General features: G+C 41.0%; 1 long non-coding RNA gene across 1 annotated transcript; it reads right to left on the bottom strand.

Moving 5' to 3' along the window:
- Positions 1-2,384: 2,384 nt before the first annotated feature.
- LOC120536948 lies at positions 2,385-17,314 on the bottom strand. The gene is made up of 3 exons (XR_005635233.1): positions 17,240-17,314; positions 13,359-13,429; positions 2,385-3,789 (listed from the first exon to the last, which is right to left on the bottom strand). It is a non-coding gene; the product is annotated as an uncharacterized LOC120536948 (long non-coding RNA).
- Positions 17,315-21,443: the final 4,129 nt, after the last annotated feature.

Genomic DNA, 21,443 nt, shown 5'->3' with positions numbered 1-21,443 from the left:
AGTTTGGTCAAAAACATGCAGACCAGTTGCCAGCTGGAGGTCGTTTTGTAGGGTACTGGCAGTGCTGCTCCTGTTCCTCCTCACACAAAGGAGCAGATGGCAGTCCTGCTGCATTGTTGATGTCCTTCTATTGCCCTGTCCAGCTCTCCTCGCATAATGGCCCATCTTCTGGTATCTCCTCCATGCCATGACTGTGCTGGGAGACAAAGCAAACATTCTTGCGATAGCAAATATTGATGTACCACCCTGGAAGAGCTGGAATACCTGTGTAACCTGAATGGGCTGAAGGTACCGCCTCATGCTACTAGTAGTGACAGGGACACTAGCGAAATGCAAAACTAGAGAAGAATCATTCTGGGGGATAAGGAGAGAGCAACTGTCTGTGACCACCATTCTCTTTTTTGGGGGTTGTCTTGCTGTTGTCACTCCAGAGCACCTGTTGTCACGTTCATTTGCACCAAAGCAGGTAACATTGATTCACAATCACTTCTGCCTCCTAACTGGACAGATTGATATCCCTGAAGTTTTATTGAACTTGTGTTTTGTTGGCATGATTAAGTGTTTCCTTAGGTTTTTGGAGCAGTGTACAGTATATCGATAGATAGATAGATAGATAGATAGATAGATAGATAGATAGATAGATAGATAGATAGATAGATAGATAGATAGATAGATAGATGCACTTGATTCCCAATCTACCTGGTATGTTGTGTGGTGGGTGTGGCTATCAGCCCATGTTCCCAAAGATGCCACATGATTGACCAATTAAATAATTGCATGGAGAAGCAGGCATGCACAGGATAGTTAGCAGGGTAGATAGATATTGATTTTTGTGTAGATAGATAGATAGATAGATAGATAGATAGATAGATAGATAGATAGATAGATAGATAGATAGATAGATAGATAGATAGATAGATAGATAGATCTGACTCTGAAGAAGTTAGGGCCTCACCAGCCATGAATCTCACCGCATGTCACTGCTTCAAGATATCTGAATATCTATAATTGTGTTGTAGATATCTCAAAATGATATGTCAAAAACATTTCCAGATATCTCAAATCAAATTCTTGTTCAAGCCGAGATCTCCCAAATGAATTTCAAGATATCTATAAAGAGACAGAGCGTACCATTGCAGGAACAGGAAATTTCACTCTAGCCATCAGCCTAGTTGCTCTTCTCTGGAGAAGGACCCCCGTTGAATGACAGGTGTTGAAGGAGATAAAGTACAGTACTGGTGTGAGGATCAACTTGGGGTTCATACTGTAGCTAAATCTCTCACCATCGCTTCACTTACGAAACTCAAAACGCTAAATTCTCCCCACCTCAGACTAATGTGAGGTGATCTGATGCAAGTACAGATGTGCACCAGATAGAGCTGTTGGCCCAGGGTTACCACAACCCCCACCCATTTACCGTCTACACCTGCTTCCTGTTGTTTCACATGGCTTTTTGTCTAAGGACTGACTTCATGCTGTAAACTTTATATTAGAAGGACTGGTGTCATCTGACTTGGGACTTCACGCTTTACAATCCAAATTTTCTATTCCTTCTCTTTTATTCTCTGATCCGTCCTAAGGATATGCGGTGTATTGCTGTCTTCCTCTCTCCCTCTTCTCCTACTGTATGATACGTTGCTCTCCTTAACTCCCAGCAAGGAACCAGACCGTCCACTTTCTGTCATTTTCACTAAGGCTTCCTTCTGCCCACTCTCAATTTTCCCTATTTGATGTAACTTTGCAAAGTAGTAGTCTTCAAAGAAACATCAATGTAAGGATATGAAAGGTGGGAATTTTCGACTCTTTGACGAATGCTTTTTGGGGATGCCAACCTCATGGAATCAGTTTCTGACAGTTTGGTCAGTTTGATTTTAATTGTCACTGTACATTTCTGTCACCTTCTCAGTCTTGTATTGTGTACCCTGGATGATGTCTTAATAATAGTAATAATTCTTTGCATTTATATAGTACTTTTCTCACTACTCAAAGTGCTCAGCAATTGCAGGTTAAGGGCCTTGCTCAAGGGCCCAACAGAGCAGAGACCCTTTTGGCATTTACGGGATTCGAATCAGCAACCTTCCGATTGCCAGTGCATATCCCTAGCCTCAGATCCACACTCGACCTTGCATGCCTATGAGCCGTCATGTTTGCTCGTGGCTCAGTTGCTGTATATTCAGGATTACTTCTTGCTTGTCTTTGTGTTTCAACACCTTGTCTTCTAATTCTTTCTCGTTCTTCATCACTTAATCACCTTTTAAGATTTGCTTGACGCTCAGCAGATGTCACTGCTCTCCTTTTTCTTTCTGCCAGCATGGTGGTTATCACTTGGTTTTCCGATCAATTTGTTGTAAAGACATAACCACATGCCACTTTCCCAGATTTTATTTACATTTAATAAAGTCCCATGTTCAAAGATCAAAAAACACAATAATTACATTTGATTATGAATTCTGAACACATATTTACCTTGTCCCGGGCACCACACTTTAATCACAATAAACTTTTCTGGCTACCACTAAAGTGGCCACCAGGTTCTCAAAATTTTTAGAATTTCCTGAACATATCAGGCTATATTCCTCCAAAGGTCATGTGAAAAGACAGTTTCTTTTCGGGGATTAATAGAGTACACCAAATATTAAAATATATTCTGGATTAGTTCCTGCTTGTCTGTGTGCTTCAGTGCCTTGTTTTCTTATTCTTTGTCATTTGTCATCACTTAATCACCCTCTGTGTTGTGCTTGACGTTCAGCAGATGTCACTGGTCTTCTTTTTCTTTCAGTCATTATGGTGGCTATCACTAACTTTTTCATTCACTTTGTCATAAAGTGACAACCACAGGTCATTATGCTGAGGATGCCGCTACCAAATATTTTAAGCCATAAGGTTTCGATTAAGACCAAGATCAAGGCTCTAGCCCTATTAGTCTGCAAGTAATTGCATGACAGACCGACAGATGTTAGCATTTCATATTTATAGATTAGTGGAAAATGAAATATTTCTGGCCAATTTAAAAAAGACACAATGGGACCTGATGAGTTGTTCAGCAGAATATGCCTTACATTACAATTACAATTACAATTACACATTACAATTTTTGCAACTTACAAACACTATGGGGGTGCTATGGGAATTTGAACCCAGGAAGTCTTTTCTGTGACAGCCTCACACATATGAGACACCTTGAAAGGAGGGCTATTGAACAGCCATTGAGAAAACGGAAGAGGTTTATAGGTTACAGATGGTTAGATTGGCTTAGCTGGCATATTGTCACACTGGAGTCACTGTCCCCGGAAAAGTTATAATGAAGCCGAAATCCAGGATAAAGAGGCTCAGTGAATGTGCTCTTGAAACAATATAGGAGGGTCATTGGGCCAGATATGTTGTAAAACGAGAGAGTGCCAAAGAGACAGTTAAGGTATACCCCGATTTTAGGACCAGACGGGGCCAATAATTTTATTTTGTCTGGCCAGGCATAGGAACTGGTATCAGAGCAGAGCACAATCCATGATTTGTCATTAAATCCTAATCGACCTTCTTTGGACCAATCTTTCCTGTTGATTCCTTTATATGCGACTCCAATTTCGGCGCCTCCTCCACTCCACTCCACTTCCCAGTAAAAGCGAGACCCCAACAGACCCTCTCTGCACAGAACTTGTGGCCGGTGATCGAATCGCTCAGCATGTTCAGTATACATTTGGACATCTGCCATTAGTGTGGCCTTCCTGTTCCCTTCAGAGAGACTAAGGCGCCTGTTGGCTGTGTTGGGGTCCAACGTTAGAGGACAGTAGTCTGAGGAGAAAGAACAAGACAGGAGAGTCACTGAGAGGCTTGTCAGTCACAAGATGAACGTGCAGGTAACACAAATGTGGACAGTAACACAGTCACCCAGAATGGCTTACCCAAGGAGACGTACAAGATCAGGACATCTGGAGTATCGTGTGCAGTTCTGGTCAACACGTTACAAGAAAGACATAGCAGCACTTGAAGCCATGCAGAGGAGAGTGTCCCAGGACTTAAGAACATGAACTACTGTGACAGACTCAGAGAATTAAACTTGTTTGGTCTCAAGCAGAGGAGACTGTGTGGGGACTTCATCCAGGTCTTCAAAATCCCTCAAAGTCACAGATAAAGTAGATCCAGCAACATTATTTTGGCTTAATTTTAGTGATTGGCAAAAATGGATATAATGAGGTTATGAGAAATAAACTTGAGGCATTAGGATTAAAAGTCAAGATGGAGGTAAAGAATTTAGGGGGTAATTATTGACTCTGACCTGAATTTCTTTTTAAATCACATATTAATCAGATCACTAGGACAGCATTTTTTCACCTAAAAGATATAGCAAAAGTTAGACCTCTTATAACATTGCAAGATGCTGAGAAATTAGTTCACGCTCTTGTTTTCAGTCAGCTAGATTACTGTAACGCACTCCTCTTAGCACTACACAAAAAAAGACACCAGTCGATCACAACAAGTGCAGAATGGAGCTGCTAGAATCTCAACTAAGAGAAGAAAATCCGAGCACATCACACCAGTTCTGATGTCACTACACTGGTTACCCGTGTCATTTAGAATTGACTTTAAAATACTGCTTATGGTTTTAAAAGCCTTAAATAATCTCACTCCATCTTATATGTCAGAATGTCAATCACCTTACAATCCAAACTGTAACCTTAGATCTTCAAATGAGGGTCTGCTTAGAATTCCGAGAGCTAAACTTAAAAGAAGTGGTGAGGCGGCCTTCTGCTGTTACGCACCTAAAATCTGGAATAGTTGACCGATAGAAATTCGCCAGGCTAATATGGTGGAACACTTTAAAAAACTGCTAAGAACTCATTATTGTAACATGGCTTTCTCACAGCTTCATTATAGTTTAATCTTGATACTCTATATATGCATTTAATTATCATTACCATTCCTGGTGGCTCCATAATGCATACTAACCCCTACTTTCCCTTCTGTTCTTTTTCTGGTTTTCTGTGTTGCCGATCAGCAGCACCACCACCTGATCAAAGCACCATGATGTTCCTACATTGATGGTTTGAATGCCAGAAGTTCACATGACCATCATCATCAAGTTCTTCCATGTGAACCCTGAATACCATGAGAACAGATTGAGATCATTGATGTTAGGTAGAATGCCTAGAGGGAGCTGGATGGTCTCGTGTCCTGGGACTCTTGCAGATTTAATTTTTTTCTCTAGCTGTCTGGAGTTTTTTTTTTTCTGTCCTCCCTAGCCATCAGGCCTTACTTTTATTCTATTTTAATTACTGTTCCCTTATTCTATTTTCTTATTTATTTGGTCTTTTTTCACTTTCTTCATCATGTAAAACACTTGGAGCTACATCATTTGTATGAAAATGTGCTATAGAAATAAATGTTGTTGTTGAATGTTGTTGTTAAGGGTCAATCACGTACTCAAGGACATCAGTGGGAATTAAGAAGAAGTGCATTTGGGACTGAAGCCAGGAAGCACTTCTTTACATAAAGAGTTGTGGGACTCTGGAACAAACTACCGAGACATGGAGTTGAAGTAAAAATCTTGACAACCTTCATGAAGAATATGGAGGAGATTATGGGAGAGGTTAACTATTAGCTAAACAAATGGGCTTGATGGACTGAATGGTCTCCTCTCGTTTGTCACATTTCTTATATTCTTAAAGAGAGGTGGAGAGCATGCTGTGACGATGTGGGTTCTGGCTCCACACTCCCTTTGATGTTGGGAACCCTTGAACCCCACACCGTCAATAATGTTACCGAGTGAGCTAGTCAATGGAGGCAAATTGAGCATCTGAGCAAGGGGATGGTTGAAAGTACAAAAGTGCTTTTATTAAAACAGTCAACAAAAACAGTGTTCCATAAATAGTGCAGTTTCAATAAATAATCCAATAAAAAAAAAAAAACGTGGAGGTTAAAACAATAAGAAAAAACAATCCTTTAAAACGAGAGGTTAAAATGATCAGGAAGCAGTCTTAAAACGACAACAACTCTGGTGCTTCTTTTCTGTATGCGTCTTTGTTAGCGTCTCACCTGCTTATCCCGTTTGGGCCAAGCAGCAGGCAAGACGCTCTCTGCAGCTGCCCTCCTACAACACACGCGAGACTGGAGACCTCCCGATCCCTGGCTTCGGTCTGGCACTCATCCCAGTCCCCGAGACTTGATGTCCACCAATGACCAGGACGCACACATTGGGGACTCCACCACCAAGCCTCCCGACTTCCGCTGCCTTTCCACGGCCTTCTGCGGCTCGTCGCTTTCCTCTAGGCACTCCCGCTACCTGGTCACTCAGCGGGAGCAACCTCAACTCAAACGCCTGGGTGTCGGCCTAACACCCAGCTTCCTCGCAGCTGCTCACCACACTCACGCACCGCCTGCTTCCTCGCTCCCTGTAACCTCCGTCCTCTTTCCTCATCTCCTTTTTACACCCCACAACCGACTCGCGCTTCTTTTTAAAACGTGAGGGGCCATCACAGCTGTAGCATTAGCCACGGGAGCAATCACGAATGTGGGCAGTTCCTCACCTGTGCACACGGTGAGAAACGGCCACATCGACGACTGCCCCGCGGCTCGCTACAACGCCCCCCTCACGAAGCCGCCTCGGGTGCGGTGATTATTTAAAATGAATGGCCTTTGCTCAACGAGCTGTGGACCCATAACACCACACATGAGCTGATAGCGCGTTGCCGCACCCACCACACAACAAACCACCAGGATTGGGACACCTCAGCACCACACTGGTGGGCTGTGACATACTGTAATGGAAGGATTTTTCTCTGTAAAAAGCAAAGGTGAAATAAAGAGAGCAGATGGGTGTTGGTCGCTTCAGCGTGGAACCCAGCTGCATTACTAATGTTTTGGGAGAAACAGCTGGGAATGTTCTAAAGATACAGCCAAGGCTATGTAAGGAGTTGTTTTTCACTTCGAGAGGCTTTTTTCACATGTAAGCATATTACTGTGTCTTCTGGTATCAGGCACTAGTCTCTATGCCGAGTAGAAGGAAAAAGCGCCGTCTCCCGTGGAAGGAGGGGGTGTGAGAAACCGATCACTTCTGCATGCACTGCTTCCACGTAGACCGCTTTTGGGCAAGGACACCTAATTAGTATATAAGGGAAGGTTCCGCCCTCAGTTTCTTTGGAAGCTCAATCGTGGGGAATGTGCACACCTGTTTGGTGTTTGGGACCAGGCATGAGTTGATCCTCTGACGAGACTGACATGCGGGCTCCCTCAGTCTACTGGTCTAGGATGATAGCTTTGTTTCTTTTGATATACTGTAAGCATGAGTTTGTTTCTTTTGATGTATGTTACTATAAGTATAAGTTTGTCTCTTTAAATATATTACTGTAAGCATATATATATTTGTTTCTATAATCTATTGTTACTGCATTACACTATTCATATGTATTTATATGTTATAATTGAATAAGTAAATTTTATTGAAGTATCGGACCTCTTCTCTCTGATTTTTGCCCACTTATTCCAAAGAACTCCTTGAACCATTTTCCCAAATCAAAACACATACCCAACTCATCGCTAATGCCAAGCTACATTTTTTTGCGGTGGCCAAAAACATAACTTTACGAAAACATTTCATTTTGGCTTTCAGCGCGTGGCTACTCCACATACATGGATCAATCACATAACGTACAAGATTTGTTACGAATATCATTCCATCTCTGTCTGATCGGTATTTTTTTAACAAGTTCGCTGTTGTCCAACATTTATGAAACATTCAGCCTTTACTGGGACGTGCAATCTGCTCTCTGCCTAGATGCCATCTTCTGGCCGAATTAGGACTGCTGAAGTTTTTCTAAATCCTGGTGAAGTAGAACCTCCTAAAAGTAGAACGAAATTTGCATCCTGTGGAGAAATTCTGAGCCAGTTACGACCGTTTTTCTGCTCTGAGATGGTTGACAAATACAGGCAGTAAACTAAGATGCTCCTTTCTGATTATTAACTGCTAGCCATCCCCTGTGGCTCTACCCGCGTAGAGGTGAAACAAGCCAAACTTTAAAAATCAGTAAACAAACAGGCATCGTTAGCTAAGTGTGAGTGAGGAAGGCCCTGCCCGGCTCCCCACTCCTGACGTCACGCTTCCTCTCCCCTCGGCCCGCAGCCTCTGTCTTGGATTAGTGCGAATATAACGCTCTTGCAAACAAAATATGATTCTTAGCACGGTGAGAGAAGTCACAAAATCAAAGTGGAATATTCTAGCAAATTATAGAAAAAAAAAGATTTAAATGCATTAAGTAGTTCTCTCGTGAAAAGCAGACAGACAGACAGACATTGGATTTTCTATACAGACTAGCCGTCTCCCATGACTCCACCCATGTCCTAATGCAACAGGACAGCAAGGAGGGCCCAACCCGGCTGCCCACTCCTGATGTCACGTTTCCCTCTCCCTCGGCCCGCTGCCTCTGTCTTGGATTAGCGAGAATATATCGTTCTTCAAGTGCACTATTCTTAGCATGATTAAAGACATCGCAAAATCAACCAGAATGTTTATGTAAATTCTAGAAAAAAACCCAATCTACATCTGTTAAGTAGTTCTCTTGTCCACTAGCTAAGCGGATGTAAGATACATCCCAAAGGCTGGTGCTTGAGTGAAGAGAGAAAATCTCGGCCCGCGGAACTCTCTCAGATGTGCGCAAATAAATTGATACCGCAAGTGAACTATGATACTTAGTGTGAAGAGAGAAGTCGCAAAATCAATCGGAAAGTTCAGGCAAATTCTAGAAAAAAACACAATCTTGATCCATCAAGTAGCTCTCTCGTGAAAAGCGGACAGACATACAGACAGAGAGACATTAGATTTTATGCATATATTTTATGTATATAGAGATGAAAACATTTGCAGATGATGTTGTCCTGTTTTCTTCATCAGGCCGTGATCTTCATCTCTCTCTGAATCGGTTCGCAGCTGAGTGTGAAGCGGCTGGGATTAGAATCAGCACCTCCAAATCCGAGAGCATGGTCCTCATCCGGAAAAGGGTGCAGTGCCCTCTCAGGATTGGGAGCAAGATCCTGCTCCAAGTGAAGGAGTTCAAGTATCTCGGGGTCTTGTTCACAAGTGAGGGAAGAATAAAGCAGGAAATTGACAGGCGGATCAGTGCGGCGTCCACAGTGATGCAGGCTCTACATCGGTCTGTCGTGGTGAAAAAGGAGCTGAGCCGTAAGGCAAAGCTCTCAATTTACGAGTCGATCTACGTTCCTACCCTCACCTATGGTCAGGAGCTATGGGTAGTGACCAAAAGAACAAAATGGCGAATACAAGCGGCTGAACTGATTTTCCTCTGCAGGGTGTCTGGGCTTTCCCTTAAAGATAGGGTGAGAAGCTCAGTCATCTAGGAGGAGCTCAGAGTAGAGCCGCTGCTCCTCCGCATCGAGAGGAGTCAGATGAGGTGGCTCGGGCATCTGATCAGGATGCCTCCTGGACGCCTCCCTGGTGAGGTGTTCCGGGCACGTCCAACCGGGAGGAGGCCCGGGGAAGACCCAGGAGACGCTGGAGGGACTATGTCTCCCGGCTGGCCTGGGAATGCCTCGGGATTCCCTCGGAAGAGCTATAAGAAGAGGCCGGGGAGAGGGAAGTCTGGGCATCTCTGTTCAAGCTGCTGCCCTCGCAACGTGATCTCAGATAAGAGGAAGAGGACTGATGGATGGATGGATGGATGGATGGAGATGAAAACATCATTGTGGTTTTCTCGAATATTTTCAAAATCAAATCAGAGTTTCAGTGAAATTGGGCCTCAGGGCCATGGGATTTATTTTTTTAGTCAAACCTGTTTTTCCGTTAGTTGTCTGAAAGAGACAGGAATTTCTTGTCAGCAAGTCAATTCGGGACATGTCACTGTGTAGATTTTATGTTGTGCCGATTCATGTTTAGAACATTACTCTCATCTGCAAACACAGCCATTTTGCGGCAGGCATTTTATTTTAAATGATTGTTTTGTTCTGTAGATGTTGCTAGAAACGTATATGAGATTTTTTAATGGCTGGGCAGAATTTCAAGAATACAATTTCAGGCGCTTTGTGGAAAGAGGCTGGATGGGCTTTTTAATTTATATAAGTGGAAGAAGAAACACTCAATAGACTTCCTATCTGGAAAAAATAAACGTATGATCATTTTAAAAAGTGTATTGCTATCTGGTTGTTTGGCTCTACAGATTTTCTGTTTTAAAGTGGAAATCATTCCAAACAATAAAACTAAACGTTCTCAAACAAGTTTTTGCTGAGGTGTAATGCTTATTTTCTTAGCATCTTACTGTTATTTTAATTTTCAAAGCATGTATTTTCATAAAAAGATATTAAAGACTATAAAACAGAGAAATCCTAAGCTGCCAATGGATGATTTATGACACACCCTTTGTTATGAGACTCACGAAGTGCCTGAGGATTATTATGAGTAACAAAAAGAGCAGAAGGTTATTTCTTAGACAAAGTCACGTTCAGGGACAGCTAAACTAGGAGACCATAAAATAAACTGACAACTAAAAAACAATGGAGAAGACGTTAATCAGGAGTCATCAGAACCCAGTAAATAATCCGAGCACTAGGACCAACTTGGAAAAATAAGCTAACACCCTTAAAGTGAATCAGAATATAGTGTGTCCCCCGCCAAGGGATAAAGCACAGTTGTAGCTGTGCTAACACAAAATCACCAAAGTACTGCAGCTTTAGTTTGTTTCATGGGATTCTGGCAATAGCTTGATGTGTTGAAACGATTCCACGGACAAATATCTTAATTTTTTTAAAAGCTTTAGTAAATGTTCAAAGTAAAATAGTCCCCACAATAATAGAGAAAAAATTGATATAGCAAAGAAAAGAAAAGTTCTTGCTTAAGAAAAGTCCCGTTCAAGGCTTATATATCTTGTTTCATTCTTTAAGTTTGCTCACACAGTTGACCCATTCCTAAACGGTTAGAAAACTGTATGCCTATCCATTTACAAACTGCAAATGGGTCTTTCAGTCCATGCCAGCAAAGAGCTTATTACAAAACCCACACTGACTTAATTAGCACACTGGATTACAGATCTACTGTAGTTAGGAAGGTTCTATCTCATGTTAACTTACAGGGGTAAAAAGTCTATACCATAATCTACAGCTATGAAAGAAAATTGTATTCTGTTCTACTTAAGCAAACACTAATATGAGTTTAACTTAAAGCTTTAACTTTTTAAGAGTGGCTCTTACACGTAGTAAAGCCATTGTGTGTATATAAGGTTACTTTTGTGACACCACATATGTGACACAACCCAGCGACATTGCGTAAACAAAGAAAATCGAGATGGTAAGAAAATGACACTTCTCCAAACCAAGTCTAAATGAATAGTAAACCTCAAATGTGACAAAAGTGTTTAATGCTACTCCCTTTACTTGACCTGTAAAGAATTTTCAGTTGTTCTTATAGACTGTCACCATTAAAACAAGCCAAGTGCATATTTTTATTTTCCTTTATTTATCAGAGGCAAAGAGATCTTTTAAGATGACTACTCTAAAAATTAAATTCCCAAGGAGAGCCAGTGCTCCATTCCAGATACAACTCTCATATTATGCCAGCCAAGTCCATCCATTTTCTAACCCGCTGAATCCAAACACAGGGTCACGGGGGGTCTACTGGAGCCAATCCCAGTCAACACAGGGTAACAAGGCAGGAACCAATCCTGGGCAGGGTGCCAACCCACCGCAGGACACACACAAACACCAAGCACACACTAGGGCCAATTTAGAAACGCCAATCCACCTAACCTGCATGTCTTTGGACTGTGGGAGGAAACCGACGCAGACACGGGGAGAACATGCAAACTCCACGCAGGGAGGATTTGGGAAGCAAACCCGGGTCTCCTAACTGCAAGGCAGCAGCGCTACCACTGTGCCACCGTGCCGCCCATGCTAGCCAAGTCGAGAACAGATAATAGAATAATTACAAAATATTTACAATCTATGTGTACCTTCAGCGCCTTTTCTCCATGTGAACATCTGCACTCCCTCAATCGAGCCCATTCCCATAAAGTCTGTTTCCGAGACTCTGACATTATTTTTGAGGCACCTTTCTCACCTCCTGTTCAATTTTCAACTCTCAGTCTTTGAAGATGGCTCTCCCACCATGTGCCTTTACTTCTCCTTGTGCATCTTGCACTTCCGCTTTTGTCGCTTCACCAAAGCCAAACTGACCAATCAGATTGCTCTGAGGGACTGGACACAAAGCCTTTAGTGTTTTACTACACAGAAGGTTGAGTATTCAGTCATTTGCCTGTTCATTATAAGCACTCCATCGTACAACTAAGGGTTGTGGGTACTGAAGCCTTTCCTGGTGCAGGATATGACCAGCTTGGGTCAGGGTGTCATTCCATCAAAGGGTACACGCATAGCCATTAATGTGAAAAACTTAGAGAGACCAGATAATCAAACATGCGTGTCTATGGGATGTGGGAGGAAAACCAGCCTACACAGAAAAAATGTGATTCAGATATGTGGAGAACCCTGGACACTTATTATATTATATTATATTATATTATATTATATTATATTATATTATATTATATTATATTATATTATATTATACTAGCTGAAATACCCAGTGTTGCCTGGGAGGAAAATAAAGTTGTTTTATTTTAATTGTTTGAGAAAAATATAATTAAAAAAACACAATTTGACAGATTAATTTTTGTTTTGTGGTATAGTATTGTAATACGTTTTTACATGCAGAATTTTTGACAACGAAAAAAACATTAATTAAATTAATATTATTATTAGGTTGATTTAATTCTATTACCACTACAACATTGTAACAATAAGAATGATACAAGATGAAAATACAGTTAACAAAACCAAATATTAAATAATAAACAAATAATACTACAGATTTTTCATGTTCAAACTGTCGGTGGTTTTTACGGAGCACACCAGAAACATTCCGAGCCTCAACTGGATGATAGCATACATACAAGACTGCAAGATTGTTACAGTCGGCTTTATATATCAGATTGTGGCTAACTGTTGGAGAGGCGTTCATTGGAAGGTGCTTTGTGGAATGAAAACTCGTTATTGTATTTATATTCTTATATTATGGATTGTATTACTGTGCCTGGGGCTCTCTGGTGCCCCCTTGTGGTTACTAAGCATGAGCTGGATGATAACATACATACAAGACTGTTATTTTATATATTATATTATGTCATTTTCAAAACTACTGTATTCAAAATGCTAAACTGAAATAGACTGGTATCCCATCTGGAGGCGGCTTCAGTTTAATTCCTATTGGTTCCCCATGACCTTGTTATAAAAAGATGATTTTATTATATCACTACATAATGTTATGCCAAAGGTTAAAAAAAAAACCCAAAAGGTAATACCAGTCTTACATTTTAAAAATTCTTCTCTCACACTGGGTTCCAAGGGTTGCATGATGTACAGTAGGCAGGACCTCTCTTTACTGCAAATATGAAAAAAGAGTGATTAAAGTGTTGTTCGGAGAAGAGAACTTCACCGCATCACCTGATTCATTCCTTCCAAAATATTAGTGCAAAACAAGTGACTGTGGTGGCTTTTGAACAGTTGATGTCTCAGTCCTAGCATTTCTCGAAGTGACTGTCGTCACAGGCTTTCAAGCACAACTGTTTCAGGAGTTTACTGAAGAACAGTGCAAAAGTCAAAAAGCTACTGGACGAAAAACAGCTTATAGGAAAATGGCGGGAATTGTGGAAGCAAAGAGACAGATCACAATCAGGCAAATCACATCTGAACTTAACACTGGGGCGGAGAATGTCAGCTCAGAACACCAAACTTACTGGATTTCCTGTCTAATATAATGACTAAAGATTATATGAAGTCTGTCTATTAAAAAAACGAGACTGTGTTTCTGTCTCTTAAATAAGATAAAGCAGTGAGAACTGATTATGAGCTCTTGCCATCCGGTTTAAACCTGTCCAAACCTGCAACACAAACGACAACACTCTCTGCCGTTTAGTGGATTGTCAGTCACCGTTTAATGCAGTTGCGTTTCATCTTGTGTGCTGGAATCCTGCTAAGTTTCAAAGTTGAGACACGTATAAATTTGAAATTTTTAGTAAAATTGTACAAAACATCAACTGAATCTTTTCAAATGCTTATTGAGGGTTACAGGGAAGACTGCATGTCTCGTACGTGCAAAGTTTCTCCTAAATTGAAATCGGTGCTTAAAGGAACACGTTTTGAGTCGATGGATGCAGTAAAGAAGAAAACATCAGATGTCTTGAAACAGCTGACAGAAACTGATCTGCTCCTCACCTTCATTCGGTGGAAACCAAGACTGCATCGGTGCGTAATTGCAAATGGGGAGTATGTTGAACAGGACAAGCACTAGAATTGTTATATTGTATAAATAAAAGTGAGTTATTGTGTCATTCTCGTTATTTAATATTAAGTGTTGAGGATATCAGCAAATACCAAAATGGAAGAAACATGTCTACATTGGGCACCAAAACATCAAAACTGAACCCTAGAGAGAGAGGTTGGGAGCATGCGGTGATTAGATAGGTAGATAGATAGATAGATAGATAGATAGATAGATAGATAGATAGATAGATAGATAGATAGATAGATAGATAGATAGATAGATACTTTATTAATCCCAAGGGGAAATTCACATAATCCAGCAGCAGTATACTGATACAAAGAAACAATATTAAATTAAATAGTAATAAAAATGAAAAGAATTAAAATAAAATTAATGTTCGCATTTACTCCCCCGGGTGGAATTGAAGAGTCGCATAGTGTGGGGGAGGAACGATCTCCTCAGTCTGTCACTGAAGCTACTCCTCTGTCTGGAGATGACACTGTTAAGTGGATGCAGTGGATTATTATTACAACACACTGCTGCACCCACCACATGGCAAACCACCCAGATTGAGATCCAAATGCAGCTGTGCAATGGGTGACACCTCAGCACCACACTGAATAGTGTGAGTTTTTTTTTGTGGTGGCTGGAGTCCCAATCCTGCCACCAGCCCACCAGTTTTCCCTGCATCTTACAGGGCTGGATGCAGATTAATGTCATACCCAGGATGGGAACCGTTAAGGAGTGCAAAACATTCAGACAAACCCAGGTTTTGCATCGTCTTGATGGAAAGATCAGAATTTGACACAAACAAAATGAGCCGGTCCATAAGTCCATCTTGCTTATTGTCAAGAGTGCAGGCCGATGGTGTCAGTGTGATGGTTTGGGGACTGTTCTCCTGACACACGCTAGCACACCTAAACCTCAATGAAGAATGTCTAAATTGCAAAACATATCCAAGCATTATTGATGATCAGGTTCATTTCTACAGTTTTACAATACATGGATGGACACTTCCAGCATGACAGTTCATCAAGCCACATGTCAAAAACATGACTACAAATTTTCATGGCTTTAGTGGTCTCCTAAGTTCCAAGATTTAAACACTATCAAATTTTTCTGCAACTGCGCTGAATGGTACAACATTCCTGAACAATGCATCCAGCATATTGTAGAGCCACAAAGATTAATTCATGGTTCTCTAAAGACCAAAAGAGGCATAACACACCACTAGACGGGTGTGTATGGCTGTCATGTTCAGACCTGAGATCTCACCATAGCTGTCGGCTTTTGTGCCATATCATTCAGTTGCTGTGTAAAGAAACATTTTGGGTAAGCTGATGTCTTGACACACATTACCTACTGACAAACATACCTGGTAATGCAATTCAGGGTCACAGTGGGCCAGAGCTTACCGTGTCAGGAAACAACCCCGGAAGGGCCACTGGTTCACTGTAGGACCCACTGACACACACAGACACACACACTCACATTCAAGGAAGGCCAATTTAGAGGTGCCAATCCATTTAATATATGCATTTTTGGAATGTGGGAGGAAAACGGGAATATCCTAAGAAAACAACATGCAAATATGGAGAAAATGTATGAACTCCACACTAATAAGGACAAGGAATGGGATTGAAACACAACCACAAGGCTTTGGACCTATATTAGGTGAAGTGAAATGAATTAACAGCAAGAAAAAGTCTGAATTAGCTTAAGCCAACCTGATTCATAAGAAATGTAGGGATTTACTTCATGATGCAGAAGTAGATAATAAACAAGAAAGTTGCATCAAATATTTGCAACATTAAAACGTGCGATTTAATTTACACATTTTAAGTCTAAATGTTCTCGATTGTAATAGAAATTTGTCATTTTTCACCCTCTGACAGAAGTCCACAGAGGGCCTTATACCTAGTAAAGGATCAAAGATCAATTATAACACCAAATAGTATAAACTAATACACTTCATTCTTATGTTTACATTTTTAATCTTTTGGGAGTGTCTGTTAGAGGGCCACCGGTAAAGAATCAAATATTAAAAATATGATCATATCTCTGATTGCTGATCTCAAAAAAGGATAAAAGGACACTCCACATGCCTATTATTACTGATCCCCATTTCTTTGAAGTTTTGTGAAAAAGACCCCTCGCATCCCATTAGGGGGTGAACCCCTTGGGTCAGTTGATGTGGTCCTGCTGATCATATTGGCTGAAGACACATATTGGTTTACTTTTTGTCATCCTAAAATGACCTAAAAATTCACTTTTTTGGGGTGTACAGGGTCAAAAATAGGGTGGAACCCCAAAAAGATCAACGTCTTGTATAATTAGACATCAAGATGAGTTGAACGATGTATAATATGTGGGGGTTTCCTCATACCAGTGAATCAGGATGGGTTGACCCCAAAAAACTGAAGTGAATTCAAAGCCTTCAGGAGTAATTCTTATGAATACAATATTAAAAGTTTTTCAGAAATTCTAATTCCATTATGACTCACACATCTAAAGCCTCGCTTATCACATTTGTCAAGTAGTGGTGAAAAATCTGTGTTCGTTAAAAGCAAATAGGAAACATGGCTGGCGAGCGTGTTAAAATTATTATACGTGTGATTGAAGGATGGATATGCATAGCTCTTTAAAGACATGAGAATATAACTAAACATTAGGGAAACATTCGACCTCTAAAGTCCAAAATAGTTTGTAAATTTCTGTTCATGATGTATTTCAAAATATTTTGGTAAATTTACATTTTCTGTATAAAGAGTAAGATTTCCCAATAAACTGCCTGAAATCATTTGTGTGATTTGCCTTTATAGCCACCGCTTCATTTGTCCCATTTAAAATCTCACAGCCAGCGGAGTTTCAGTAGCCAACCTGACGTTCCCACACAAGACTGAGAGAAGAAACATGACATGGACTTACCAAACGGCCTATTGCAGCTTCACATGCTCACGCTGGAACAGCGACTGAGCTTGAAAGGTGTGAGCAACGCTGAGCTTCAGGCAGTCTGCTGGAGCCTCCAACGGAAGGGAAAACAAGTTTAGCAAGTGCAGGATTGTCAGATTACACCTGATCAGCAGTTCCGAGATGGGATTTGGAAGAGACCAGATTCTGTTATGAACAAATATTTAAAAATAGTGGAATGGGGATGAAACTAAACACTCTGGAAAATGATGATGGAAAGTGGAAAATCTGCAGTAAAACTGTACATCAATATGGTATACCTGGGCATAAAGATGAGAAGGCACTCCTTGCTTGTGGTGAGTAGAAAATTAGGTGGTGCTCATATTTTGCTTTTCATGTTGTGTAAACGTGAAAGAAATGCGATCTCATTTGGGTAGAATGATGTCCATCATAAGCTTAGATGATAGCATTTGTGCAATAAGATGCTGCAGATGTTCTATCAGACGGTTGTGGCGAGCACTCTCTTCTACGCGTTGGTGTGCTGGGGAGGCAGCATAAAGAAGAAGGACGCCTCACGCCTGGACAAACTGGTAAGAAAGGCAGGCTCTATTGTAGGCATGGAGCTGGACAGTTTGACATCCATGGCAGAGTGACGGGCGCTGAACAGGCTCCTGTCAATCATGGAGAATCCACTGCATCCACTGAACAGGATCATCTCCAGACAGAGGAGCAGCTTCAGCGACAGACTGCTGTCACCATCCTGCTCCACTGACAGACTGAGGAGACCCCACACTATGCGACTCTTCAATTCCACCCGGGGTCGTAAACGTTAACACTACACAAGATTATAGTCTGTTATACCTGCATTTTTATCACACTTTAATATTATTTTTTATCAGTGTGCTACTGCTGGAGTATGTGTATTTCCCCTTGGGATTAATAAAATATCTATCTATCTATTTGCAAAAGTGTTGTCATGGCTAAGTATTAAATTGAACTGAATTGCCAGGCAACATAATAATAATTCTTTGCATTTATGTAGCGCTTTTCTCACTACTCAAAGCGCTCAGCAATTGTAGGTTCAGGGTCTTGCTTAAGGGCCCAACAGAGCAGTCCCTTTTGGCATTTACGGGATTCAAACCAGCAACCTTCCGATTGCCAGTGCAGATCTCTAGCCTCAGAGCCATAGTTGCTAGGAATTTCTATTGGTGTTAAATCCATACACACAACAAAAGCAAATCCAAGTAACAGCACAATATACAACACATGACACAAATCCAACATTGTATTCAGTCATAGGGAATAATAAAGTATTGCACAAATATACTGCAATGGTGCTGGACTAATTACACCAGCCATGAATAGTAGGTTAGGTCAAGTCAGGTCAGGTTGGGGAGCATGCATTGGTACAGGGATCCTGGTTGGCAACCCCCACAGGCAGACAAGTGGTCCAGTCCCACCCTCCAGAAATGGGCCTGTATCTGCAGCAGCCAGGTGTATTGTGAGCATCCCCTTGGCCTGGTCCAGCCACTCAGGTCCTCAACAATGTGGATCCTGTGAGCCAAATCACCCTCTGGCAATTATGCCACATGGCCATAGTGCCGTAACTGACGGTTCCTCACAATGCAGGTGTTATGGTGTATAAAATCTGTACATTTTGGTTTCCATTATATTGTGTTCAAGACAAGACAGCAGATGAAATTAACAAATTAAAGCAGGTTTTCTTCCCTTACACCTTACTTTTGTTCATAGCTTAGTGCTAATTTGGTTTATTGCCTGGGAAAGGATGCTGAGCTGGTACCTCAGGCTATTGATCACTTTATGGATGGACATCTGGAACAACAAAGTTTAGTTCATAGCCTGGGACAGGAAGAACTACTGATACCTCAAAGTACATCAAAGGTTTTGTTGTGTGGGAAAACGGACAGTGAATTAATTCATCAATCATTTGGACAGCCAGCCAATCAGGTGCATGTGTTTTGAAACCAAGGCTTGACATTTCATAATAAATATGCCTTGGTTTGGAAAGAAGAGGAGAGAAGCAAAAAAGGGAGAAGAAAGAGAAGCAAAGGGAGAAGAAGAAAGAAGAAGAGGAACGGACGAAGACGGCCCTGGTCGTCAGAAAGGCATCATGAACATCGATTGCTAAATCAAACGCCTTCCTGGGACATTCATCCTTGTCATCTGTAACTTTTTCGTAAGCTTTTTCTAAAGACTATATATTCAGACTTTCCTATCACTACTTATTTTCTAGTATTCTTTGTTCTTGTGGTATTATTATTATTCTTGTAATAAATACCATGCTGCTTTTAACTTTCAATGCTTTGTCTTAATGTCTAGAGTGATTGAAGTAATAAGTTAGATTTCTTTGAGCACTTGGTGACAGCCGGATTTTGCCATTATTTCTGTGCTGCGAGGTTTATATGGCTGAGAGTGAAGAGCGCTATACTCAACAGAAGGAACAAATACGAGAAAGAAGGTATTCTTGGCAGATGAATGGCTTATAGTCAAGAGTGCTGAGTCTTTGTATGTTTAAATGTATTCTTGTAGACCAAAAGTAATATTTAGGTCTGAGATATCACTAAAACATCGTATTGTTGTTTGTGCCGAAAATAAGTAAGTCTCTTGAAGTGCTGAATGACAGGCTGCTATTCCTATAGCACTTGTGTGGTTTAAAGTGCTAAGGGTTAATCAGCGTGTGTGTGTCATTCATGGAGCACTGTTGTGGATAGGGTCTGTGTGTGTGTTTATCTGTGTGTGTGTGTGTGTTCATCTTAAAGTGCAACAGTAGACCAACCCGATAACGAACTTGACGAGAACACTTACCCTTGAGGAAACAGGTAAAAGGGCAAGTGGAGGGAAATACCACGATAATACAGCAGGTAATGTGCATCATTTAGAACTCTATGAGCAACACAAAGTCAAACCAGTGGTACCCAACGATTATCCAAAGAGACACAGTACTGAAGGAGTCCATAATTCACCTCAGGCCACTGGTTAGAGTCCATGTCTCACAACCCATAAAGCAACCCACAGCACTATGTCTTTGCCTTCTTTTCTCTTCCTCTTCCTCTGTCCTTATTTCTCCTTATGTCTCCACTCCTCCTTCAGCAAACTTCATCACCGTCCTCCTGACTCTGGCTCCCAGACCAGTGGCAGAGAGCTTCCTTTATCCAGCACCTGGGAGTATTTCCAATGGTTTTCTGGCTTGTACATCCATAACATCTGTGGTTTGCGACTATGCGGGAATTGTGGCAGTGCTATTTATTCCATTAAGCCCCATTATTACTAAATTCTCTTAATGGCTACATAGTGAAAAGCACAGATGTGGATCAAGCCCCCTGTATGTAACAATGTAGAAATTAAACTGGAGATAAAGACCACTATCAATCCCAGTTGGTGCCCATGCAGTCCTGATGAAATAAAATGATTGTAGCAAGGTGCTATATGCACTACAAAAGACAGAGGGCACTCTTAAGCCAACCCTTGAACCAAAATTATAACAAGCAAGTCAAAGAAATATAATTAAAACGTGTTTATTAGCAAACTTAATAATACAAAGAAGACAAAAAATAATCAGGATCAAAGTAAAAAACTATTCAAATAAACAAGACATTAGCTGACCCACTGGCCCAGCTAATCCAGTTCTTGCACCCCTGTCTATCTAGTGGGGTGTCTTATCCACTTCCCTATTGTAGCCTACTTAGCATCATGTTTACCCCTAGAAAAACAAGCCAAAAATGCTAAATTTTTTTAACAAGAAAAAAATGTTAATAAGTGTAACAGAAACATGTAAATACCAAAACATGACAATAAATACAGTAGGAAAGGCCTGTCTAGTGTCCTCTGCAGTACTGTTGCAGGTTTAGTACACATCCTTCGTCTGATGTGTCACTAATGCACATTCCAATTTCATAATCGGCACAGTAGTTGTGTGTTTTTCTCAACAACAACAACATTTATTTCTGTAGCACATTTTCATACAAATTATTTAGCTCAAAGTGCTTTACACGATGAAGAAAAGACAAAGTAAGAATTAAAATAACACTAATTAACATAGAATAAGAGTAAGGTCCAATGGCCAGGAAGGACAGAAAAAACAAAAAGAACTCCAGACGGCTGGAGAGAAAAAATAAAATCTGCAGGGGCTCCAGACCATGGGACCACCCAGCCCCCTCTGGGCATTCTACCTAACATAAATGAAAGAGTCCTCTTTGTATTT

Source organism: Polypterus senegalus, chromosome 10 (genome assembly GCF_016835505.1).
Source record: "Polypterus senegalus isolate Bchr_013 chromosome 10, ASM1683550v1, whole genome shotgun sequence".
NCBI lineage: Eukaryota > Metazoa > Chordata > Cladistia > Polypteriformes > Polypteridae > Polypterus > Polypterus senegalus.
This window is presented reverse-complemented; position numbering and strand designations above follow the sequence as displayed.